The sequence below is a fragment of the Onychomys torridus genome, chromosome 13, assembly GCF_903995425.1.
Source record: "Onychomys torridus chromosome 13, mOncTor1.1, whole genome shotgun sequence".
Lineage (NCBI taxonomy): Eukaryota > Metazoa > Chordata > Mammalia > Rodentia > Cricetidae > Onychomys > Onychomys torridus.
The window spans coordinates 21,345,853-21,372,702 of record NC_050455.1 but is presented as its reverse complement, the minus strand read 5'-3'; the positions used below and the strand labels follow the sequence as shown (position 1 = coordinate 21,372,702).

The 26,850-nt window shown below is 43.3% G+C and overlaps 1 protein-coding gene and 1 non-coding gene across 3 annotated transcripts in view; one reads left to right on the top strand and one right to left on the bottom strand.

Annotated features, from left to right (window-relative positions):
* The window catches only part of Wdr33 (WD repeat domain 33), a 108,547-nt gene extending 86,409 nt beyond the window's left edge, over positions 1-22,138 (bottom strand). The window contains exon 1 of one of the 2 annotated variants that reach the window (XM_036204893.1): positions 21,973-22,138. The gene's annotated coding sequence lies outside the window, so the exon portion shown is untranslated. Of the gene's footprint in view, positions 1-13,630; positions 13,651-21,972 lie in introns of those variants that run through there. The other variant, XM_036204894.1, reaches the window with a different exon arrangement.
* On the top strand, positions 11,923-12,029 carry LOC118595059. The gene has a single exon (XR_004946437.1). It is a non-coding gene; the product is annotated as a U6 spliceosomal RNA (small nuclear RNA).
* Positions 22,139-26,850: the final 4,712 nt, after the last annotated feature.

Genomic DNA, 26,850 nt, shown 5'->3' with positions numbered 1-26,850 from the left:
GACCATTAAATATTAGTTATTTCTGTCAAATGCTGTAAAACTTTTGTGACTATGAAGAACGCAAGCTTTTTCCTCTCCCCACCTTGTAAAACTTTGATGTAAATGGTTCCTCCCTCCTCCCCCCTCCGACTAGGTAAAACTTTTGTTTGCACTTTAAGGGTCCTGCTGCAGTCTCAGAACTCAATGCCTTTCCTTTATTTGATGTCTTTAATTTCCTTTGCTCTGATTCTTTTAAACTAGGAAATCAAGAAAAATCTGTGAGTTCGAGGCCAGCCTGGTCTACAGAGTGAGTTCCAGGGCAGCCAGGGCTACAGAAACCCTGTCTCAAAAAACCAAAAAACAAAAAGGTTAGCCCCTAGCAATGGGGAAAGGTACCACCTGCTTTAAGGTAAAGCCAAAGTGAGCTCCCTGACCCAGTGTGCTGCTCCTTCATGTCCTGCTGGTCAGAAGGAAAGTATGCCTTGTTGAGACACTTTAACTGGAGGGTGTTCTCTTCCTTTGTGACACCTAACTGATTTCTAAGAGTAAGGCCCAGGAAGATAGCTCAGCAGTTAAAGGTGCTTGCCACCAAGCCTGATGATTTCCCAGAAGCCACATGGTGTAAAGGAAGGAACCAATGCCACCATGTTATCCTCCGATGTCCACTCACATACACACCATGTTATCCTCTGATGTTCACTCACATACACAAATCATCAATGAAATAAAAGTTAACACTTAAATTCAACAAAAACAAACCACCTTCCCATACAGTTACTATGAGCAAGCTTCACATATACCTTACAAGCTTCAGCTTCAAGTCAGGCAACCCATTAAATTACTTAGTAGTGGGAAGGGGGAGAGAATGAGAGACTTGAGACCATTTGACCAATACAATGCCCTGGGTTCAATCCCTAGCATCACAAAAATAAAAATAGCTGGGCATAGTGATGTATTTGTATAATCTCTGCACTTGGAAGGCAGAGGCATGCAGTCATCCTTCCGCTACATAATGGATTTGAGGCTATATGAGACTTTCTCAAAATGAGGGAGGGAGGGAAGTAGAGGAAGGAAGAGGAAAGAAGGAAGGGAGGGATAGAGGAAGGAAGGAAAATCAAATTTAAGTAACAAACAAAAATTTTTAATTTCTTTTGGCCAAACTTTCAACAGTGCTTCTTTGTTGATGTTTGGGGTTGAACTGCCCTTCCCACTTCATTTATCAAAGCCCGAAATCCTAGTATCTCAGAATGTGATGATATTTAGCTTTAGGGTTCTAATCTAACCTGAATGGTTTAAAAAAAAAACAACCTAGGACTCAAAAGCGGGGAGAGAGGAGCCTTGCAATGGTGGTGTATGCTTTTAACCCCAGCAGTCAGGGGGCAGAGGCAAGTAGATCTCTGTGAGTTTGAAGCCAGCCTGGTCTACCGATCAATCCAGGACAGCCAAGGCCATACAGAGACCTTGTCTTGAGAAGAGAGAGAGATGAGGACTCAAACAATACTGAGCAATACTAGAGCAATAGCCATATACGGACACAGCCAGACAGACAGAAAAGTGTCACCAAGAACCGATGCTGCTCACATCTTAGATGTTTGAGTTGCAACATTCAGAACTGAGGAAATTTATTTATTCAAGCCACCAAAGCTACCAAAGCTGTGGTACTTGTTATGGATCCTTTAGGTAATTTCAGAGCAAGGTGCTTGACTCTCTTCAATAAGAGGTGCTTTCTCTGACAGCACAAAGTCTGACACATAAATCTGAACATCAGTGACTCACACAGAGAGAACCTCAAGTCCTCAAAGCTACCCTTCAAGCTTCACACTGGAACTATATTCATTAACCAAATGTAGAGAAATAGTAGCTTTAGCCTATTGAAATAGGAATACAGATTGTACTCACTGTAGCATTCACTTCAGATTCAGCACTAGAATGCCAAAATTCAACTCTAAGTTATACTTCCCCCAAACACAGTCAGCTCATAACTGAGCTTCAGGGTGAGAGGTGGGCAGGTAGGTTGGAGAGGAACAGAAGTCAGGAGGAGACAAATAATTTGTTATTTGTCTCCTAAGGTTATTCATATATAAGTAAACATCCAAAATGCTAAGGATTAAAAACCCACCTAAACAACTAAATTCATCCATCTTTCTCCTAAACATAAACTTGTAATGTCTCAAGCAAGGAGCACAATTCTGTCAAGTGTTTGCCTTATATTACAAACATCAGGTCAATCACACCATTCTGACTCAGACTCCATGGTACCTGGTCTACTCTATATTTATAGAGCAAACATATCCTGACTAAACAAAATTCCGTAAGCAGGCCAGACAGTGGTGGCACACATCTTTAGTCACAGCACTCAGGAAGCAGAGACAGGTGGATGGATCTCTGAGTTCAATGCCAGTCTGGTCTACAGAGAGAGTTCCAGGATAGCCAGAGCTGTTCACACAGCTATTCACAGAGAAACCCTGTCTCGAAAAACACAAAAACAAACAAAAACCAAAATTCCCTAAGAACACACTAAGGTTTCAACGACTGTACAGAACTAGACAAGCTAGTTGTGGTAGTCTGAATGAGAATGGCATCCCCTTTCTCCCCTCCCCCTTCACCAGATGCAGATTTCTTTGCATCTCTTTCTCAACCTGTACAATAAAATTAATGTAAATAACCTGGAAGACTTACTTTGCTCAAAGACACTATTTTTACAAGAAAATGATGGGTCAACTGGATAAGCTGGACTACTCAGACTTTGCTCTCATTTTAAGTGCACGTTCTCAGCAGAATTACAATTGTCTGTCCCAACTGCTCACAAAGTAACTTCTCATATAATCTTAGTCATATGATTCTACCAAAGTATAGTTGAAGACAAAAGTAGATAGGAAGAATCGCATTGCAAATCTCTGTGAAGTTATAACAAATTCATTACTTTAGAATTATGCTATACAGCAATTCATTCAAAGCCAAACATGGTGACGTACTAACCACAGAGGCAGAGAAATCTGTGAGTTCATGACCAGCCTGGTCAACATAGTGAATCTCAAAAAACAAAACTCCCATTTCATCCAAGACTGTAAGAACCCTTTAATTACAGTAATGAACGTTGTATGTGCAACTGCTAAACAAACTTCTAAGACTAGAGCAACAAAGGTAGAATGAGCTGGGCGATAGTGGCCCATGCCTTTAATCCCAGCGCTGGAGAGTCAGACAAGAGATCTCTGTGAGCCGGGTGGTGGTGGTGCACACCTGTAATCCCAGCACTCAGGAGGCAGAGGCAGGCGGATCTCTGTGAGTTCGAGGCCAGCCTGGGCTACAGAGTGAGTTCCAGGAAGGGCGCAAGGCTACACAGAGAAACCCTGTCTCGGGGAAAAAAAACAAACAAGGATGGAGAGATGGCTCAGCGGTGAAGAGCACTGGCTGCTCTTCCAGAGGTCCTGAGTTCAATTCCCAGCACCCACATGGTACCTCACAGCCATCTAGAATGGGGTCTAGTGCCCTCTTCTGGCATACAAGCAGAACAATGTATACAGAGTAAATAAATTAATCTTCAAAAAAAAAAAAAAAAAGAAAGAAAAAAATAATAGAAAGAATAGAAAGGATTTCAAGAGAGCTGATATTCAAACTGGATTTAAATGGGAGGACTATGACCAGCCAGCACCAAAGAAGAAGGGAAAAAAATTTTAAAGACACAAATCAGCCATTGAGAGTTTAAAAGAACAGAAGATGACTGGAGAGGCACTCAACAGTTAACAGTGCTTGCTGTTCTTCCAGAACCCCAAGTTCAGGTCCCAGCATCCATACTGGGTGGCTCACAAGCGTGTGGACCTCCGGCCCTAGAGACCCAATTCCTCTGTCCTCCACAGGCTCCATATACATGCAGCATACACAGAGATATACACTGTACACATAAGTAAAAATTAAAATAATCTTTATCTTCAAGTACAAAAGAGCTCAAAGAATGATCCTGGAGAACAGTTCAGTGGGTAAGGGCCCAGAGTTTGAATTCCCAGGAAGCACAAAAAGCTAGGCATAGTGAGACACTTCCGTAAGCCCAGCACTGGCGGCAGCACAGACAGATGAAGTCCTAGAGCTCACTGGACAGCCAGTTTAGTAAAATCAGTAAACTCCAGGTTCAGTCGAAAACTTTGTCTCAAAAAATTAAGTGGAGAAGCTGAGCATGATAGCATACACCTTTAATTTCAGCACTCAGGAGGCAGAGGCAGGCAGCTCTTCTTAGGTTCGAGACCAGCACAATCTATACACAGAACAACCAGGGTTACAGGCACAATCATGAAAGAAAGCTGGGCTAGGCAGCGGTGGCCTTTAATCCCAGCACTAGGGAGGCAGAGCCAGGCCGATCTCTGAGTTCGAGGTCAGCCTGGTCTCCAAAGTGAGTTCCAGGAAAGGTGCAAAGCTACACAGAGAAACCCTGTCAAGGAAGGAAGGAAGGGAGAAAGTGAGGGAGAGAGGGAAGGAGGAAGAGAGAGGAAGGGAGGGAGGGAGGGAGGGAGGGAGGGAGGGAGGCAGGGAGGGAGGAAGGGAGAGAGAAGGAGGGAAGAAGGGAGGGAGGGAGGGAAGGAGGAAGAGAGAGGGAGGGAGGGAGGGAGAGAGGAAGGAATGAAAGGAGGGAGGGAGGGAGGAAGGAATGAAAGGAGGAAGGGAGGGAGGGAGGGGAGGGAGGGAGGGAGGGAGGGAGGGAGGAAGGAAGGAAAGAAAAAGCTGAAGTCAACCTCTGGCATCTATACACAAGCACACACACGTGCCTACAAACACATGTACATGCACCCACATGAACTTACCCCCTGCAGCACACATAGTGATGTGAGGCTGTACTGCCACTATTACTACTACCATTCCAGGGATACAGACAAGATTACAAAACAAATCAGCCTCTGAAAACCTAAAATGAGGTATGGTGAGCCAAGACTATAATCTCAGTAAATGGAAGGTAGACTGACAGCTGAAGGTCATCCTTGGCTATAGACTGAGTTCAAGGCCCTCTGCACTACAGAAGACTGGGAGGGGGGGGAGCAACAGAACTAACAGCTTAAGGTGAGAAGACATTTTTGGAAGATATCTGAAAAAAGAAACAAATTAAATAAAGCCATCTCTCATTCATTCAGCTTATTCCAGGTCATCATCATGTTTTCCTTAAAAGAACATAGTCCAAAGTAAGCCTAAACCACATATTTCAAACTATAACATCAGAAAGTACAGAAAGCATCTCATGTTGTTTACACTAAGCTCTCAGCTTTTGGCAGATTCCCATGAAGAAAAATCATACACAATGATAACATGTTTCACATTGGGGATGGTAGTCCATGCCTTTACTCCTAACACTCGGAGGTAGTGGCAGGTGAGTCTCTTGAGTTTGAGGACAGCCTGGTCTATAGAGTGAGTTCCAGGAAAGGTGCAAAGCTACACAGAGAAACCCTGCCTCAAAAACCAAAAACAAAATAATAATAATAATAATAATTTGGGACTTGGGAGATCATTCAGCAAGTAAAGTGTTTGCCACAAGTGTCAGGATCAGAGTTTGGGTCCCTACTACCCATGTAACTGCCAAGAAGGCATAGTAGCCCTCCTGTCATCCTAGTGGTGAAGAAATGGGACCCCCAGAGTGTATTGGGTTCTTACAGTAGGTGAATCAGCGTGCTCTGGGTTAAGTGAGAGTCCCTGACTCAATATATAAAGTAGAGAGCAATAAAGTTATACAATCTGAACTTCTGCCTTCCATCCACATGCATGAACGCATTTCCACACAGACAATGCACACAAACATGCAAAAAGCCCTTCAAAACAAAAACAGACTTAAGATGTTTTGAGAGAGACAGACAGACAGACTCCCTGTTCGGTCAGGAGGGGCTGAACAGATGGCTTAGCAGTAAAAGCTGCCATTGTTCTTTCAGAGGTTCCATTCTTAGAGCACAACTAACAGCTCACAGCCACCCAGAACTCCAGTTTCAGGATATTTAATACCTTCTGACCTCCATGGGCTACTACTGTACACACATGTGGTACATATACATATACCCAGAAACATGGACATACATATAAAATAAGTATTCTTAAAAACAAAAACTACCCAGGAGTCTTAAGTATTCTAAAAGGTCTATATCGAGGTTACAGTCAGTATCTATCTGCCATCTCCTAAGGGTTTTTGTTCAATGGGGACTCCTGTTCCTTTTTCTTGCTTCCAGTCTGTGTGTGTTTGTTACAAAACAGAACAGTTTCTAAATAAATTTCCCTGATAGTGCCAGCACTCAGGGGGCAGAGGCAAGGCTGGGTCTCTCTAAGTTCCAGACCAGCATGATCTACATTGTGAATTCTAGGGCAGTAAGAGCTATGTAGTGAGACCCTATCTCAAAAAAATTTAAAAAATAAATCCTGCTTGTTCAGGATTCTTGTTTATTTTGTTTGTTTGTTTGGTTGGTTAGTTGGTTGGTTTTTTTTTTCTCAAGACAGGGTTTCTCTGTAGCTTTGGAGCCTGTCCTGGACTAGCTCTGTCGACCAGGCTGGCCTCGAACTCACAGAGATCCACCTGCCTCTCTGCCTCCTGAGTGCTGGGATTACAGGCGTGCACCACCACTGCCCGGCGTTTGTTTTTAATATAGGGTCTCATTATTTAGACTGGGCTGGCTTTGAATTCAAGGTGCCCTCCAAATTCTTGTTCCTTCCAAATTCGGACAGACTTTACAAAAAACTAGCACACCACTAAGAACAACAAATGTGCCTACAGAGTATGGAGCACACCTATAGTCCCAGTATGTGGGAGGTAGAAGCAGGAGCATCAGGAGTTTGGCTACATACCAATTTTGAGACCAGCCTCAGCTACATGAGACAGGAAGAAAGAAAAAGGAACAGGAGAGAGGGAGAGGAGGGGAGAGGCCAACCATTCACTGATACCCAGCAGAGGGGCCACAGAGTTAGGGTCTAATGTAACAAACTATTACCAGAAGCAAAGTCAGCCTTTCAGCACAGGTAAGAAACATGCATTCAAGACTAACACCCAGCCTCCTCCTACAGTCTCAGAAGACTAACCTTGGATTACATATATGAATATATTAGTATACTGTGATTTTTGTGCTGGCACAACAGGGAACTTTTTAAGGAGACAAATGTTTGAAAGTTTCCTCTAACCTTTAAAACACTATGTCCTTAGGTTTTTCTGTTTTCGTTTTTTGGTTGTTTTTTTTTTTTCTTTTTTTAGATTTATTTATTTATTATGTATACAGAAGAGGGCTCCAGATCTCATTACAGATGGCTGTGAGCCACCATGTGGTTGCTGGGAATTAAACTCAGGACCTCTGGAAGAACAGTCAGTGCTCTTAACCTCTGAGCTATCTCTCCAGCCCCTGGTTTTGTTTTGTTTTGTTTTGTTTTTTAAAGAGGAGGAGAAGTGGTTATCAGCTAGTTAACTAGGCCAGTAATTAAACTATCAACATGTTCACTTTCTTCATTTTGTTCTAACATTAATAAATAGGAATCTTGCCTAGGGTGGTGGCATACGCCTTTAAGCCAAAACTTAAGGAGGACAAGGCAGGCTACAGGGAGCCAGGGCTACACTGAAAACCCTTTCTGGAAAAACCAAATTAATTAATTAAATAGGAATCCTGAATAAATCAATAATTACAGAAATCATTCTGTCACATAAAGGACAAACAAGGAAAGAAGCCATTAAACATGTAGAGTCCTCCTCCCATCAAGTTCTTAGGACTGGTTTGCTTTTTTTGTTACTTGGTCGGTAGGTTAATTGCCTTCTTTATATGAAAAATAATCTTCACAGAAAATTGGTTTAGTTCTTCTCAGTAACCTTTCTCTGAACTCTGAGGAAGTTTGCCTTCTTCTGAGCTATCCAACCTTTCTTCTAGGCAGGGATTGAAATCCAACCAGCTTCCGACTACCAGGATACCTTTCCCTTCAGAGCTGAACAGTTACAGGCATATTATGGGAAAATTCTGTACCATCCTTTTTTAACTTTTTGGTTTTTGTTTTTCTCATAACTAGATTTTGCATAGAACATTATGAGCTTCCTTCCCCACCCCTACCCTCTTCTAATAATCTCTACATCTGGAGTTTGATTATTTAGGTACTAAGAAAACTGTTTCTTATTAAGTACCTTCAGTTTCTTCCATCAAGTAATACACATGATTTGCAATATTGTAAACTATGATGTACTTCTGCACAGTACTTCTTGTTTTCAGAATTATTTTAAACAAGAAATCATCAGGTACTATAAGGGACAGAAAAGATCCCATTCACAGCTCCTCTACAAGACTCCCAAAACCTTAGTGCAAGTTGTAGTTACAATGTATGCATCCGAACAACAGGCAAAGGCACTGACTGGGCTCACCACCAATGCTTTCCTTATTGCATTTATCTCCAGTCACCTCCACTTGGCTTTCATAGACCTTACCAAGCTAAATCTATTGAGAAGCCCATGGGCCAGCAACAAGCCAGTACAATGTGCACAATCTGCTAGGGCAACTCTCAGACCATATTTTGGTTCATGACATAAACAATACTGTTAGCTACACAAAATATCGTCACTCTGCATTTCCAAGCACAAAAGTCAGTTTTACTCTATACTCTTCTAAATTTCCCTTGGCATCTCTTCAAGTAGACCTTCTTGACAACTTTAACAAATGCCATGCTATACAAAGACATTCTTACAGGTGGCTTGGCATCACGCTGCAGGCTCAGCAGTGACACAGTGTACTGCACCTTCACTGTAGTGGTAAGTTTCTGAATCTGCTAAAAAGGATAGATTATATATACGCTGCCACTTACATCTTTTTTTAACTTCCTTTTTTGAGACAGGCTCTTACTATGAAGCCTTGGCTGTTCTCCAGAATTCCACCTCACAGGTCAGGCTGCCTCAGCCTCCTGTGCTAGGATTAAAGGCATGCAACACCAGGCCCAGCTTAGCTTTTCTGCCTTTTCTTAATTTGAGTAAGCTTTCTCTGTTTTGATTTTGTTTGTTTTAATAGATAGGGCACAAATATTCCTTGTTTCTCCAACACTACAATAAAATAAAATAAAAGTAATAATCAAGTGTAACAAACTAAAATAATAATAAAACTTAAGGTTTGACATGACATTTTTGAAATGATGAACAATAAAACTGGGGACCATATTAATGAACGCCAGAAGTTAAGGATGAGTATAGGTGGGTATACTTATAAATGGGGATATATCATAGTGGATATTTTATATATATATTTATTATATAGAAAAGGAGGGGACTGAAGAGATGGCTCAGTGGTTAAAAGCACTAGCTGCTCTTCCAGATTCCCAGAATTCACACAGCAGCTCACAACTGTAACTCCAAGTGTCAGGGCACCCAACACCCTCATACAGACATACATGCAGGGAATACACCAATGCACATAAATTAAAAAAAAAAAAAAAAAAACCTTAAATAAAAAAATAAAGAGAGGGAAGAAAAATGCAAACCCACACTACGGAATGTGAAGATAAAAACAACTTTGTTATTTCCTTCCACCTTTACATGAGTTCCAAGGATACAATTCAAGTCATCAAGACTCAGGAGGCAGAGGCAGGCAGGAAGATCTTTGTGAGTTCGAGGTCAGCCTGGTCTCCAAAGCGAGTTCCAGGACAGCCAGGGCTGTTACACTGAGAAACCCTGTCTTGAGGAGGGAGGTGGAGGAGGGGAGGCTTGCCCTTTTACCCACTAACCCATCTTACAAACCCACCTCACAACTAGCAATATGTTTTCCCACCGCCTCCATCCCCATCCCTCCTTCTTCTAAAGACAGGGTTTCACTGTGTAGCTGGCTGGCATGGAACTAGCTATAGACCAGGCTGCCCTTAAACTCAAGAGATCCACCACCTCTGCTGGGATTAAAGGTGTGCACCCCCATACTGGGCCCAGCAATGATGCTTTTAAAGTTCTTCCGATCTTTTTTTACAGTTAATACACATTATCATCACAGGGTTATGCCACCTATGACCTAGTGAAGGACATTCTGGTTGCTTCCCTGGTTTGTTATGTAATGTAACTGTCATAAACATTAATGTGCAGATTTTTCTGAGAAATTTATTTTCAACTTTTGCATAAATAAAGTACAATTGCTACACTATATGTAAAAGGATGCTTCTACATCCAAAGTAGCTGCTTCATTTTGCATTCCCACCAGAAATGAATGACAGCTTCTGTTATGTTAGGTGTGCCGCTTTTTGTGAGCGGGGAGAGGATTTGTTTGTTGTGTGTTTTGAGACAAGGTCTCACTACATAACTCTGGCTCACCTGGTAATTTATGCGTAGCCCAGGCTGGCCTCAAATTGGAGTCCTAAGATTGTAACCGTGTGTACACAAGCATAATGCCCAGCTCAGCATCTTTCCACATGCTTACTTTGACATCTATATGGTAATGTTTCTACTCAGATCTTTCTGTCCATTTTCTTAAATTGAGTTAGTTTTTTTAATTATGTTTTATGAAATCTTTGTATGTTTTAGATATCTCATTCTTAATGAGTCTTTTTTGTTTCAGTTTGGGTTTTTTTTTTTTTTTTTTTTAGTCTAGTAGCATTTTCCATTTGCCATGATGTTTTGAAGAACTAACCATGCTGTTTTAATTACTCTTTTCTTTTATTGCTAAACTCATGGAAGACATTTGGATGTATGCTATGTTCAGCAATTTGAATGAACTACTATAAACACCAGTACAATTTTTTCTGTGAATGTATTATCCTTTTCCTAGAGTAAATAACTAGAACTGAAACTTGAGTCATTTATATTTGTGAATAATCTTCTGAAAAACTGTCAGTACCACTTTATGGTTCTGGCCTACCCTGTGTTCCATCCCCAGTACTATTTAAAAAAAAAAAAAAGTATGAGACAGATTAAAAAACAGTTTTCCTTAGCCAGGTGGCATACACCTTTAATCCCAGCATTTGGGAGGCAGAGCCAAGTGGATCTCTGTGAGTTTGAGGCCAGCCTGGTCTACAGAGTGAGATCCAGGACAGGCACCAAAACTACACAGAGAAACTCTGCCTGGGGGGGGGGGGGGGTCCATTATTTTTAAACTAGAATTCTGTCAGACATGGTGGGAAAGACCTTCAATCCCAGCAATCTTAAGACTCAGGCAGGCAGATCTCTGCACTTCTAAGCCAAACTGGTCAACACAGTGGACTCCAGGCCAGCCAGGGGCTACATAGTAAGACCCTGTCCCAAAGGTGGTGGGAGGGACAGAGACAAGGAGAAGGGAGCGGAGGAAGGCAAGAAGGGAGGTGGAAATGGGGTGGGGGTGTCATGTCCTGTCGAGAAATAATAAATACCCTGGATGTTTCGAGACAGCCCAGCAGACTGTACAACTGCATCGCAGAACAGAGACTACCATCACATAAAAAGCCCTGACAGGCAAGTTCACCCAGTCTGGCAGTCGCCAAGTTAGGCAAGAATGACTTATCTAGAACTAGTGGCCACAGCACTGGTTTCTCTACAAAACAGGACAGTCACAGCCCCCTTGGCCGTCTATGTTCTATGCTATGTTTTCAAAGTTTTTAAAAATTCTTTAGCCTTCCTGATGCTATTAGCTCTTGTGAAGCTACACTGATTTTTGGCTCTTTGGCTAGTTTTGGTAGTTTGTATTTTAACAAATTAATTTCTCCCACATCACTAATTTTTAGAGCATACAACTGTTCATGGTATCTCATTAGTCTATTTTGGTTTGTTTTTATTTTGGTTTGGTTTGGTTTTGGTTTTTGAGATAGGGTTTCTCTGTGCAACAGCCCTAGCTGTCCTGGAACTCGCTCTATAGACCAGGCTGGCCTCGAACTCACTGAGAACCAATCTGCCTCTACCTCCCGAGTACTGGGATTAAAGGTATGTACCACCACCGCCCAGCCTTATTTTAACATCTATAAAATCTTCTCTAAAATTCTTTCATTCTTGATATTGTGTCCTATTAAGATATTACAGCCCACGTGCTCGCTTCAGTAGCACATATACTAAAATTGGAACGATACAGAGAAGATTAGCATGGCCCCTGTGCAAGGATGACACGCAAATTTGTGAAGCATTCCATATTTTTCAAATACGCAATATAGAACTTTGTGACAAACCAGTCATAATAAAACACTAAAAAAAAATAAAATAAAAGATATTACAGCCCACAAAGGATCACATAAACAAATTTGGTATCCTACCATTACAATGAAAATAAAAATCTCATTGCCTAGTAAAGTCACATCATAGCATAAAGCATTACTTGGATTTGTAAAGATGCTAGTATATGTCAAGTTCATAAAAATATAGCACATACAATTCTGAAATATGTACAACACAATGGCAATAAACAACAATTATATACACTTGACAATGGCAATAAACAACTATGACACTACAGGCTTATATATACTATATAATACTCTATTTTAGAGTGTATTTCTATTTAGTGTGTGTGTGTGTGTGTGTGTGTGTGTGTGTGTATACACAAATGTATATATACATGTACTGTGTATATATACATACACATATATGCCACCACTACCCGGCTACACACACATATATATGTGCATATATACAGTATAATGAACTATGCCTAGTACTTGGTAAACTGAAGCAGAATGACACTGAATTCCAAGGACAGCCTCAGCTACCTAGACTCCCAGCAACCACATGGTGGCTCTCAACCACCTATAATGAGCTCTGATGTCTTCTATTGGTGTACAGGCATACATGCAGGCATAATACTATATACATAATAAATAAATAAATTTTTTAAAAAGAAGTCATGTAGAAACCAGGTGGGTCTGGTGCATGCCTTTAATCCCAGCACTCAAGAGGCAGAGGCAGGCAGATCTCTGAGTTCGAGGCCAGCCTGGTCTCCACAGTGAGTTCCAGGACAACCAGTGCTACAATACTGAAACTTTGACTCAAAAACACAATCAATCAATCAATCAATCAATATGAAATACATTCCCTCCAAAAAAAAAATCCTGTAGACTGACTGACCTATAACATCACAGTGTATGTATAAGCACATTTTGGTGTTCATGCAATGACAAAAATCACCTACTAGGTCAGGCATGGCTCACAACTATCCCTAACACCAGTTCCAGGGCATCTGATACCCTCTTCTGACCTCTGCAGGAACCAGGCATGCATGTGGTTGGTATACATACATACATACATGTAGGCAAAATACTCATAAACATAATTTTCAAAAGCAAACAAAATAAAAAATTAAATAATAAGCTGGGCAGTGGTGGCGCACACCTTTAATCCCAACACTCAAGAGGCAGAGGCAAGCAGATCTGTGAGTTTGAGTCCAGTCTGTTCTACAGAGTAAGTTACAGGCTCTAAAGTACACAAAGAAACCCTGTCTCCAAAAACCAATTAAAAAAAATAAATAATAACGCTACCTTGGTTGTATGCTTAAACCAGTCATAGGAAGATATATCAAATTAGGGACTGGAGATATGGCTCAGTGGTGTAAAAGTACTTATGCTCTTGAAGAGGAGCCATGTCCAGGTCCACCTGGGGACTTAAAACTGCCTGTAACTCTAATTCCAGGATATTTTATACCCTCTTCTGGCCTCCAAGGGCTCCTGTACACATGTGATACATATAAACTCAGACAGGCGAACACACATACACAAATATAATAATAAGCATTTTTTAAAGACTTACAGGAATTGGCCAGACAGTGGTGGTGCACACGTTTAATTCCAGCACTCAGGAGGCAGAGGCAGGCAGATCTGAGTTCAAGGCCAACCTGGTCTATATAGAGTTCCAGGGCAGTCAGGGCTACACAGAGAAACCCTGTCTCAAAAAAAAAAAAACAAAAACGAGAGAGAGAGAGAGAGAGAGAGAGAGAAATTAGATTTACTGCTATATATTTTCTAAATTTTCCATCCACAATAAACATTTAGTCATTTTGTAATAAATTATACGTTTTAACAACCCTTTAATGGGAGCGGAGCTGGAGAAGTCACTGGTTAAGAGAGCTCTATGTTCTAGAGGCCCTGGGTTTGGTTCCCAGCACCCACATGGTGGCTCAACTGTATGCAACTCCGGTTCTAGGGAATCTGCCATTCTCTTCTGGCCTCTGTGGGAACAAGGCCAGCATGTGGTATAGACATACATAGAGGTAAAATATTCACACATAAAATTAACACATTTAAGAAAAACTTGATGAATGAGGATATAAAGTTGAGAAGGAACTTAGTCTGCAGCTTTTGAATTTTGTATCAATATACTCTCTTCCAAAAATTAGTAAGATTTGTTTTGTAGATAATACTTATTGATTTCATACATTAAAAACTCAATTTAGGGTTGGGGTTTTAGCTCAGTGGTAGAGTGCTTGCCTAGCAAGCACAAGGCTCTGGGTTCCATCCTCAGCTCAAAAAAAAAAAAAAAAAAACAAACAAACAAAACCTCAATTTAGGGCCAGCAAGATAGCTTAGAGGGTAAAGGCACTTGTCACACAAGCCTGACAGCATGAGTTTAATCCAGAGAACCCATGTAAAAGGTGCCTGAAGAAAATCACCTCTCAAAAGTTGCCCTCTGGGAGGGGTTGGGGATTTAGCTCAGTGGTAGAGCGCTTGCCTAGCAATCGCAAGGCCCTGGGTTCGGTCCTCAGCTCTGGCAAAAAAAAAAAAAAAAAAAAAAAAAGGTTGTCCTCTGGCCAGGCGGTGGTGGCACACGCCTGTAATCCCAGCACTCAGGAGGCAGAAGCAGGCAGATCTCTGTGAGTTCGAGGACAGCCTGGGCTACCAAGTGTGTTCCAGGAAAAGTTGCAAAGCTAAACAGAGAAACCCTGTCTCAAAAAAAAAAAAAAAATCAAACATTTTAAAAAAAAGTGGTGGTACACACCTTTAATCAAACATAAAAAAACAACCTGGAACCGGGCAGTGGTGATACATATCTTTGATCCCAACACTTAGGAAGCAGGCTGCAGGCCAGTCAGTGCTATATAGTGAGGCCTTGTCTCAAGGGAGAAAAAAGATCTTTTACACAATTAAGATGATGATTTATTTCTCCTTTTTTGAATTTTAGATATTTTTATTTTATTCTATGTGTTTTTTGCTTGCATGTGTACTATGTACTAGTGGAAGTACAGAAGAGGGTGCAGGGTCACCTAAACTGGACTTACAGATGGGTTGTGAGTCACTGTGTGAGTGCTGGGAACTGAATCTGAATCCTCAAGAACAGCAAGTACTCTTAATTGCTAAGCCACTCTCTGCCCTGGGCTCTTTTTTTTTTTTTTTTTTTTTTTACTGAGTTATAAGATCTCTTTACACGTTCTGATCCCCTCCACCTTCCTGCCTGCCTCACAGTGGGACAGTGTCTCACTAGCCTGCCACTTGCTGAGATTATACACGTGTGCTGACATGCTCTAATGTAAGATTCTCATTAGATTTATGATCTGCAGATATTTTCTCTGTAGATTTTCACTTCTTTGTGTGTGTGTGTGTGTGTGTGTGTGTGTGTGTGTGTGTTATATGGGATCAAAACCCAAAGCCTCATACATGCTAGGCTGTGCGCTGCTACTGTCCAGCTTTCTTTCTCACTTTATTTTTAAAAAGATTTTATTTTTATTTTATATGCTTTACCTGCATGTACATAAGTGTACACATGCATGCAATACCTGTGAAGCCAGAAGAGGGTACCAGATTGTCTGGAACTGGAGTTCCAGACAGTGTGGGCCATCATGTAGTTAGTTACTGGACTGAACTTGAGTCCTCTAAGCCCAGCAAGTGTTCTTAACCACTGAGCCGTTTCTCCAGTCTCACTTTTTTCTTTTTTGTATGTTTTTATGTGTGATGTGTATGTACATGTTTTTGTGCATTCGTCCATGCACGCGTGTGTGTAGACCAGAGCTTGAGTGTGTGTTTGTGCGTGTGTGCAGACCAGAGCTTGATGCTGAGTGTTTTCCTCAATTGTTCTTGTTCTTTGAGACAGGAAATTCCACTGAGCCATCAACTCAGCTAGACTGCTCTTCCAGAGGACCAAGGTTCAACTCCCAGAACCCATGTGACAGATTACAACTATCTGTAACTCCAGTTCTGGCCTCTGTAGGCAGACATACATGCAAGCAAAACACCCATACACATAAAAAAAATTTCTCTAAGATATACAAAAAAACAGGCCTGGCGGTGGTGGCGCACGTCTTTAAACCCAGCGGTGGATCACTGTGAGTTCAAGGCCAGCCTCGTCTACAAAGCAAGTTCCAGGAAAGGTGCAAAACTACACAGAGAAACCTTGTCTTGAAAAACCAAAAAAAAAAAAAAAAGATATACAACAAAGTACAGCTGAACTAGGACGAACTCTTAAGTTCGAGACTAGCTTTGGCAAGCTTTAAAAACAAAACAAAAAGGTCCACAAATGTGTATATAACTTAGCAGTAAAAGTGCTGAACTAACATGCACAAGGTCCCAGATTCAATTCTCAACACTTTAACCAACAAAAACAACAACAACAACCAAAAAAAAAAAAAAAACAGTAAGGTACACATTAGGCTAGTTTCTCATGGAAACTACCCTGGGCTACACCTACCCCGCCCCAATCAAAAAACCATTCTTCAGGCTGATTGTGATGTCACATATCTGTAGTCCCAGTACTCAGGAAGCAATGGCAGCAAGAGAATTGTAGAACTGATACAAGTTTGAGGCCAGCCTGGTCTACAATAGTGAGTTCCAGGCCACCCAGAGCTACACAGCAAGACCCTGTCTCAAAAAAGAAAAAAAACAGAAAAGGAGAAGAGGACGGGAGGGAGGGAGGGAAGGAGGGAAGGAGGGAGGGAGGGAGGAAGGAAGGAAGAAAGGAAGGAAGGAAGGAAGGAAGGAAGGAGAAAATTAAAACACCCAAGAGGAGACAGCTGGAGTTGTGGCCCAGCAGTAAACACGTCTTAGAATACTGGACTGAGGGGGTCATACGTACTAAGAAAACATCAAACCACTGTGCTCCACCCTTGACATACAAAGCATTTGGGGGAGGGGGGTTTCTCTGTTTAGTTTTTCCGGCCTGTCCTGGATGGATCTCACTTTATAGACCAGGCTGGCCTCGAACTCACAGAGATCCACCTGGCTCTGCCTCCCGAGTGCTGGGATTAAAGGTGTGCTCCAGCACAAAGCATTTTTAAAGCAAAAAAAAAAAAAAAAAGTTGGTTTTCTTTTTATTAGACTCCCCAATGGCTTAGTCAACAATCATCAGTCACTACTCAAAACTTTGAGAAACAAAGTACTCACAACAGGATGCCAAAAACACCATCTACAGTACAAGTGTAATTGTAAAGTTTAACTTTAGTAGGGAGGCAGGGAAGCTCCAGGCAGGGTTTCTCTGTGTAGCCCTGGCTGTCCTGGAACTCATTCTGTAGACCAGGCTGCCCTGGAACTCAGAGATCCACCTGCCTCTGCCTCCCCAGTGCTGGGATTAAACGCGTTGCCAAGACACCCAGCATCTTTTTTTGTTTGTTTGTTTCAGAGCTGAAGACCGAACCTAGGGCCTTGAGCTTGCTAGGCAAATGCTCTACCACTGCGCTAAATCCCCAACTCCCCCGCCCCTTTTTTTTAAGTTGGGCACTAACTCAGTCATACCTGGGCTGGCCTCAAATTCATTTAGCCTTAAACTCCTGATCCTCTCCCCCTCATTCTCTAGAATTTATGCCTAACTTTTAGAAATACAAAAACATACAGCAGAGCTGGCAGGATGGCTCATCAGTAAAAGGCACTTGCCATGTATAAACCTGATAACCTGAATTTGATCTCCATACCCAGGTGCAATGCCAAAGACTATAATCCCAGCAGGAGAATCCCTGCAAATTCCAGGCCAGTCAGGGATGAAAATGTATCAAGAATCTGTCCCCCCCCCAATATTAAATAAAATTAAATAACAACAACAAGGTACTACAGAATCTACCTTTAAAAAGCACAAGTAGGGCAGGTGCTCATAATCACAGTATTTTGGAGGCTAAGGGAAGAGGATCACCATGAGTTTAAGGCCAGCCTGGGTTATAAGATTTCAGCCTAGTCTGAACTACAGCATGCCCTGTCTTACACAAACAAACAAACAAAAAAACCTCCCAAATGAATAAAATACACAAAAACAGGGAAATGCAAACTAAACGTGTTGTGAGACTCCATCTCACTCTAATCAAAAAGCAAAAAAAAAAAAAGAGCTAGAGAGATGGCTCAGAGATTAAAGAGTACTTGACTGCTCTTTCAGAGAACCTGGTTCAATTAATTCCCAGTAACCACACGACAGTTTACAGCCATCTAACTCCAGTTCCATGGGTTCTGATCTGTCTTCAAGCTTCTTGGGGCACTTCACACACCTATACAGGCATAGGTGCAGGCAAAATACCCATACACACAGAAAATTTAAATTAATCTCCAAAAAAAAAAAAGGAATGCTAGCCAGGAGTGGTGGAGCATGCCTTTAATCACAGCCCTGGGTACGTAGAGGCAAGCAGATCTGTTTGAGTTCTGGGACAACCAGGACATAGTGAGAACTCTGACTCAACAACAAAAATGCTGGAAAGAATGTGAAGTGAGCAGAACCCTAACCCAGATCTGCTAGTAGATTGTAAACTTCTGCAGCCATTAGCCACGACCCAGCTAACCCACTCCTGGGTATGTACAACCTTAAATTTACAGACCAGAGATACTTATACATTATACACTCTGTGCTACTCACGATAGCCAGGAAATGGAACCAAGACAGATGCCCATCAACCAATGAATGAAGGCAAAGTGGTCAACACATCTATAATTCCTTCACTTGGGAGGCAGAAGCAGGGGATCTCTATGAGGCCAGCCTGGTCTACCTCTCCGCGCTGAGTATATGCAGTATACACATTCAATAAATTTTCGTACTTCTTACTGGGACTGGAAATAGTGAAATTACTTTCACTTTTTTTTTCTTTGAGCTAAGGATCGAACCCAGGGCCTTGTGCTTGCCAGGCAAGCGCTGTACCACTGAGCTAAATCCCCAACCCTTTGTTTTGTTTTGTTTTGTTTGAGATAGGGTTTCACTACATAGCCTACATTCACTACATAGTCTAACCTCAAACTCACTGTGTAGACCAGGCAGACCTCAAACTGCCTGCCTCCACCACCTGAGGTTCTGGGATTAAAGGCATATACTATCCCACCCATAGCAATTATCATTTTTATATATAAGGAAATTGATACTCAGAGAGTTTAATTAACTGACCCATTTAAAAAAAAAAAAAAAAAAAAAAAACACCAAAAAACTGGGGGCTGGAGAGATGGCTCAGTGGTTAAGGATACTACTAACTGCTGTACCAGAGGTCCTGAGTTAATTACCAGCAACCACATGGTGGCTCACAACCACCTGTAATGAGATCTGGTGCCCTCTTCAGGCCTTCAAGGACACATGCAGACAGAACACTGTGCATAATAAATAAATAAATAAATCTTTAAAAAAGAATAAAGGGGTTGGGGATTTAGTTCAGTGGTAGAGCGTTTGCCTAGCAAGCACAAGGCCCTGGGTTCGATCCTCAGCTCCACACACACAAAAAAAGGTAAGCCCCTGAATTCAGTACTCATCACACCCTTCCTCTTGATCTAAAGCTAGCTGTGACCACCTCAGCTTGCAAAGCTAAGCCACTTGCTATGGCATCCCATGATTTTCTTTCCAATACATCTCCCTCAGGTAACACTTAAATTATGAAAATAAGGCACTACACAATTTTTTTGAAGCTGTTACTCTACCTGAAGATTGCAAAAATGTTTACAGTCCAGAAAGAGTAACAGTAACGTAGGTCATACTCTCCACCATGCTGACAAGCTTCGGTGTCTAAGATAAATGGTTTGGGTGGGAGAGGTGTGTCACCGAAGAAAACATGTCCAAGTAGAATTTTTTTTTTTTTTTTGTCTTGCTTTGTTTTGTTTTGACAGGGTCTCTCTGTGTTCTGTGGCTGTCCCTAGAACTCCTTCTGTAGACCAGGCTGGCCTCAAACTCAGATCTGCCTGCCTTTGCCTCCCCAATTAAAGGCATGTGCCCCTGAGCCCAGTGGTCAAATTACTTTTTCTTTCTTTTTTTGTTTTTTGGGTTTGTTTGTTTTTTTTTGGGGGGGGGGTTCGAGGCAGGGTTTCTGTGTAGACCAGGCTGGCCTAGAACTCACAGAGATCCACCAGCCTCTGCCTCCCGAGTGCTGGGATTACAGGCCTGCGCTGCTGCTGCCGCCGCCGCCACCACCACCCGGACAAATTACTTTTTCTAATGCACTGTGATGTTTGCCAACTTTCTACCAAAATCCTTCCCAGGATTGGGGGAAGGGTATCAAAATGTTCTCCAAGTCTCTATAGTAAATCAGCTAAATACAGCACTTCAAGTTTTGTCTCAAACCAAATCTCTACAGTGTTTTACCTCTACTGGGCATGGAAACAAAAATGCAGAAGTACCTAAGAGAAACAAAATGTGGGTCTCAAATGCAATTAAGATTAGGAAAAGAAAAAATGCCACCAGGGAAACAATTAAAGTGTTTTCTTTTAACAGTCACTAAGAGCTTTGTTCTTTGTTTGGGTTAAACATTCACAGGCAAAAGGCTGCCTGAATTATATCCAGAGAGTACGTGAAAGTTTTGCTCACAAGTGGTCTATGTCACCCCTGTGGCTTGGTTCCTGTCATCCATAGCTCCCAAATAGCTACTGCCTCCCATCATTGCTGACAGTCTTTACATATGTTAACACACACACTTTTCTGACTTGGATTTCCAATCCAAGGAGGTAATCCCTCAACCAGCCGCTCGCTCCCCTTACTCCGGAAAGGCTACCAACCCCAAGAGTTACAACCCAACATCAACACTTTGTTTTAAAAAAACAAAACAAAACAAAACAAAAGAATGTAACTCAATAAATGGCTCAGCGTTAAAGCACCTACCCAACCTAAATTCAATCAAGACTCACTTAGTGGAAAAGCGTTCTCCAGCAAACTGTCCTCTGTCCTACCAACGAGGGGGGAGGGGAGGAGGGAGGGAGAGCGTGCACGCATACACTAATATGCAATTCTTCGATTTAAAAATAAAAAATAAGCACAGAAATTCTCGGTCAGGTGTGGCCCACGCCTCCAATCCCATTCGTGAAGTGGAAGTTAATTAGCAAGTTAGTGCCAGCCTGGGTTACAGCCAAGTCTAGCGGGGCTCAGGCTGGTCATCCCATCGGTCGGGAGAATGAGGATGATTACCGCTGAGTTCGAAACTGAGGCTACATAGTGAGTTTCTAGGCCAGCCTGGCAACACAGTGAAACTATCAAAATTAAAATAAAATAAAAATCAAACCAAACAACAAAAGGACCGCTAGCCAAGCCAGGTAGCGCGCGCGCTTATCTCTCGCTTGTGCCCGGCAGGTGGAAGACGGGAAATTCTCGGCGAACCTGGGCAATACAACTAGACCCAGTCTCAAAGACATAGGAAAAAGGAGAAAAGAAAACGAAGAGACGCTTTCTAATACCATAAACATCCAGTTGCCAGAAAGCCTTTGTTTCTCTCACATGCTGAGACCAGAATCTAATTTCCAGTTGGAATGGAGAACTGGTGCTTAGTGGGACGTTTGTAAGGAGCCAGAGAGGAACGAAACTCGTGCGGGAGCGCAAAGCTCTGCCTTCCTCCGGGCCCCCAACACGGATCCCAATCTTAGAAAGCATCCAGGCTGACTCTGCAGCTGTTTCTCCGGATTCCCAGGAACTTCTCCGGGCCCCTTCTGGGCAGCCCTCAAAGCCGTACTCGATTCCACTCCCCTCCACCCCAACGCGCTTCTTCCTCCGAACTTCGCGTCTCTGCGGCCGGCCTCGCCGTCCCGGCTAGGCCGAGGCAGCCTCACGGCCTCCTGCTGCTCCCCGAGGTCCGTCCGCTGGGACGGCCACCAGCCGCGGCCGGCCCCGCAGATGCCCGTCCTCCTCTCTCCCGCGACCTGTCCCCCCCACCCCCCGAAGCACGCAAACGGCCGGGCCCGAAAATGGCGGAGCGCGACCGCCCGCGGCCCTCACGGGCCCCGCCGCACACTCACCGTGGGGGGCCGGGAGGGGCGCCTGGCCGCGAGCGTGGTGTCCTTCGGTGCCGCAGGGAATGTCGCTCCCGTCCGCTCCTCTTTCCCTTCCTCCCTACTCTGAATCCCTCTCCTTCAAAGATGCAGCCGCCATCTTCCCCGAGGAGCCACCGAGCGTACGCCTGTGCGTCATCACGGCCCCGCGGTGCTACGTCACGCGCGCCTATGCCGCAGGTCGCCCGTAGGGCTCCAGAAAGAGCATGCGCGCAGGTGAGGGGTGGGGCCTGTGTCTCCGGCGCCCGAACGTTTGAGTCGGTTTGGGCGCAGAGCCTAGCTAACGCCAGGGCCACTGGCCTTGCTGACTTTCTGCACCTGGTGAGCCATCATGGATGCTCTCAAAAACATCCCATTTTACAAAACTAAATGAGACGCTTGTTCAAGCCGGGAGTGGTGGCTCATGCTGGGAATCCGAACCCTTAAGAGCCTGGGAGAGCCAGGGCTGTTAACATAGAGAAACGATGTCTCAAAACAAAAACAAAAACAAAAACAAAAAAGAGCCAAGAAAAGCCGGCAGTGGTGCCGCACGCCTTTAATCCCAGCGTTTGGGAGGCAGAGGAGGTTGGATCTCAGTGAGTTCCAGGCCAGCCTGGTCTACAGAGTAAGTTGCAAGGACAACCAGGAGGGCTGTTACACAGAGAAATCCTGTCTTGGAAAAAAAAGAAGAAGAAGAGGAGGAGGAGGAGAAGAAGAAAGAGAAGAGAAGAAAAGAAATACAAATTCTCCCCAACAACTGTACTGTACTGTTCCTTGGTATGCACACATACACAAAAAAACAAAAAAGTCAATATGTAGACCAAGTTGGCCTCAAACTCAGAGAACCACCTGCCTCTGCCTGCCAAGTGTTGGGATTAAAGACATGCTCTACCATACCCAGCCTTAAAAGGTTTTGTGTGTGAAGAAAATATATGAGGCAGAAAACAATTGAGGAACACACCTTTTACCTTTATCCTACACACACACACACACACACACACACACACACACACACACACACACACACCAGGAACACAGAAGAAGACAGGACAGAAAGGGTAAGCACCCCAAAGCCTAACATCCTAGAGAAAGTTTGCAGCTGCCGAAGTTGTCTTCACTTGACTGATGGAACTGCTTCCTGTTTTCCCACACTTGTCCTTTTCAGTCTTGTTACCGGAGAGAATACATGTCAAGTTAGAATCATTTGAGAAGATCAATTGAGAAAATGCACCCACCACATGGGCCGATGGGCAGCCTGTGGGGCATTTTCTTTACTAATGATTGATGCAGGAGGGCCCAGCTCATTGTGGGCAGTGTCAGCCTGGGCTTGTGGTCCTGGGTGCTATAAGAAAAAGACTACAGAGAGCAAGCCAGTAAGTAAGTAGTACTCCTCTGTGGCTTCTGCATTAATTCCTTTCTCCAGGTTCCTGTCTTGCATTCCTGCTCTGCCTTGTCTCAGGACATGAGGGACTGTTATCTGGAAATGTAAGCAAAATAAACCCTTTCCTCCTCAAATGCTTTTGGACATGGTATTTTACCACAGCAATAGAAACCCTAAGGAAGACACCATGGGTCTCAGGCATTGGATCCCCTAACATAGCTGTGCTTGTCAACAAACACACATTCATTCATGACTTCATCTGCTACCCACACCACATAAATCACTCATGGTGGGACATGCCTATACTACCAGCACCTGGCATGTGGAGAGGCAGGAGGAGGGGGGTTCAAGGCAATCCTTGGCTACCTAGGCTGTTGGAGGCTATTATTGGCTATACGAGGTTTGGTGCTCCCTGGGATTCTGAATGTAGGTCCAAAGACAGCCGCAACATCATCTCTCAGTTGACAGATGTATGAAAAGGAGAATCAGAAGCCAATAGGCTTTACTATATGGACGGCCATGAAGGAGTGAGTGGTGCTGGTGAAGGAAGGCTACAAAAGAACCTGTGCACAGCTCTTGAATGCCTGGTTTCAGCTGTTTCTGCACCCCGTAAGCCCCAACGTGTGGAAGTTCATGCTTTTCTCAGTGAATTCGGTACTGTAGTCACCTTATGACAAAATACTTGAGAAGTATATTTAATTTTTAAATTTTAAATACTGTTCTGAATTATGAGTGTGTGTGTGTGTGTGTGTGTGTGTGTGCAGCTATGAATATGCAGGTGTATATAGGTGCAGGTGTCCTTAGAAGCCAAAAGTGTCAGATCCCCAGGAGCTGGAGTTACTGGAAGTTATAAGCCACTCAACACGGGTCCTGGGAACTGGACTAGAGTCCTCCACAAGAGCAGTATGCATTCTTAACTGCTGAGCCATCTCTCCAGCCCTTTATTTAAAATTATGTATTTTTTATTTGTGTGTGTACATGTATGTAACATGTATGTCATGGCACTCAGAAGGATGAGAGGGGCCAAGACTGCATCTGAAACTAGCAGCTGAACATGGTAATGTGTAAGCATCTCCCACATGGTATTGGTTTTGAAGGCTTGAAAGGCTTATGAAGAGCATCTGAGATTTAGTGTCATATAACAAGGTTGGAGTCCTTACAGAAGGCAGAAGGCCACTGGTGAGGGTGCAGCCTCAGTCACAATGGAAACTTATGTATTGAAGGTCTCAGAGGAAGAAGCTGGGGCTTTGTGCATGTGGCAGGGTCAGTCCTTGAAGAAGCCAAGAGAGGCAGTTGGTGAAGACCCAACCTCAATTGCAATGAAGATTCCAGCATACGAGGGATGCCAGTACCATAGGATGATAGACAAGGACGGCAGCAGGTGTGGGGTGGAGCTGGCTCGATCCTACAAGACAAGCTATGTGGATTGTGGATGGCAGATTGGTAGAGGTGAAGCTTCACAACACCTTTGCAGTCCAGACTGGGATTGAATGCCAGGTAGAGGACACTGAGAGACAGGGTTTGATTTACACTGCTGGATGTCGATTCTACTTCGATTTGATTGTAACTGTGTCCTGGTTCTTCCCTCTTGATGTAAGTTTTTTATGTGTGTGACTGTTTTGCCTGCATGAATGTCTGTGCACCATTGGCATGCCTGGTGCCCAAAGAGGGCAGAAGAGGGCACTGGGTTTCCTGGAACTGAAGTTTCAGGCACTTTGAGCTGCTATGTGGGTGCTGGGAATTTAATCCAGGTCCTCTGCAAGAGCAGCAAGCGCTCTTATTTTGTGTACCCCCCCCCCCCAGCTGAGGACCGAACCCAGGGCCTACTGAGCTAAATCCTCAACCCCTACAGCAGCAAGTGCTCTTAACCACTGGGCCATCTCTCCAACCCCCTCCCATTTTGTCCTTTGCAAGAACAAAAAGTGCTATTGGCTGAGTCCTCTCTACAGCCCCAACTGAAGGACTTTTATTTGCTTACTTGGTTTGGTTTCCTTGGGGACAGGTATGCTTGAGACATGGTCTCATTGCAGCCCTAACTGCTCTGGAGCCCCCTTCATAGCCCAGGCTGGCATTGAACTCAGAGATCCACCTGCCTCTGCCTCCCGAGTGCTGGGATTACAGGCGTGCGCCACCATGCCCAGCACTGAACTGTATTTATATTGTGATCTTGTTATTAATATAATGATAGTTACGATAAACAAGGAAGGTGTTTTTTTTTTGTTTTTTGGTTTTTTTTAGACAAGGTCTATGGATTTCTGTCTTGGAACTCACTATGTAGAACACCCTATTCTCAAACTTACAGAAATCTGTCTACCTCTGGATCTTAAATTCTGGGATTAAAGGCTTTAAAGATTTCTTTTATGTGTGGGTGTTTTGCCTGCTGTCTATGTGCCACGAGCATGCAGTGCCTATAGAGACCAGGAGGGGTGTCTGATCCTTGAAACTGGAGTTATGAATGGTTGCTAGGCAGCATGTGGGTGCTGGGAATCAAACCCAGATCCCCTGGAAGCAGCAGCTAGTGTTCTTAACTGTTGAGACATCTCTCCAACTCAGGTTATTCATGTGTCTAGTTGACAAGGGGTAATTTGTGCTATTTAGTTGTTGGTTTTTTGTTTTTGTCAACTTTGCAAATTAGTCATCTAGGAAGAAGGAACCACAATTGGGAAAAATGCCTCCATCAGATTGGCTGGTAGGCAAATTACCTACCAGCTGGTATGGTGATTTTATTTGTGCTGAAATGTGATTTTATTTGTGTATTAATAATAAATAAAGTTGCCTGGGGGTCAGAGCTAATAGCAAGCCATTTAGCAAGTCTGGCAGTGTAGCTCACACCCTTAATCCCATCACATGGCAGGCAGAGTCTCTGTGTTCAAGAACATAGCCAGCTTGGTGACACACGCCTTTAATCCAAGTACCAACCATAGATACCTGGAGGTCTGTATAGACAGGCAGTGAAGAAGTTATGTGGTTGGGATTAGAACTAATGAGAAGGCAGAACAGAAAGTCAATAAAAATACAGACACTGCCAGGCGGTGGTGGCACACACATTTAATCCCAGCACTTTGGAGACAGAGGCAGGCGGATCTCTGTGAGGTCGAGGCCAGCCTGGACTACAAAGTGAGTCCAGGAAAGGTGTAAAGCTACACAGAGAAACTCTGTCTCAAAAAACAGAAGTAGGTCTCTTTCTCAGGGGAAGGACAACAGCTACAGTGAGGGGTAAGAAGGAGGTCTTAGCTCTTGGCTACTGCTCGATCTCTGGGCTTTTAACTCTGCTTTTGGCTCTGTGTTTCTCATTTAATCAGACCATTCAGAATTACATCTACATACTGGTGTGTTGCACCTGTACCTGCCTCTAACCCCAATGCTGAAGGTCATCAAGGGAGTGGAAACAGAGTTGCTGAGAATTTTTGGCTACACAGCTGAGTTCCTAGTTCAGTGAGAAAGACCCTATCTCAAAGGACAGAAATATAGGTGCAGTGGTCTGA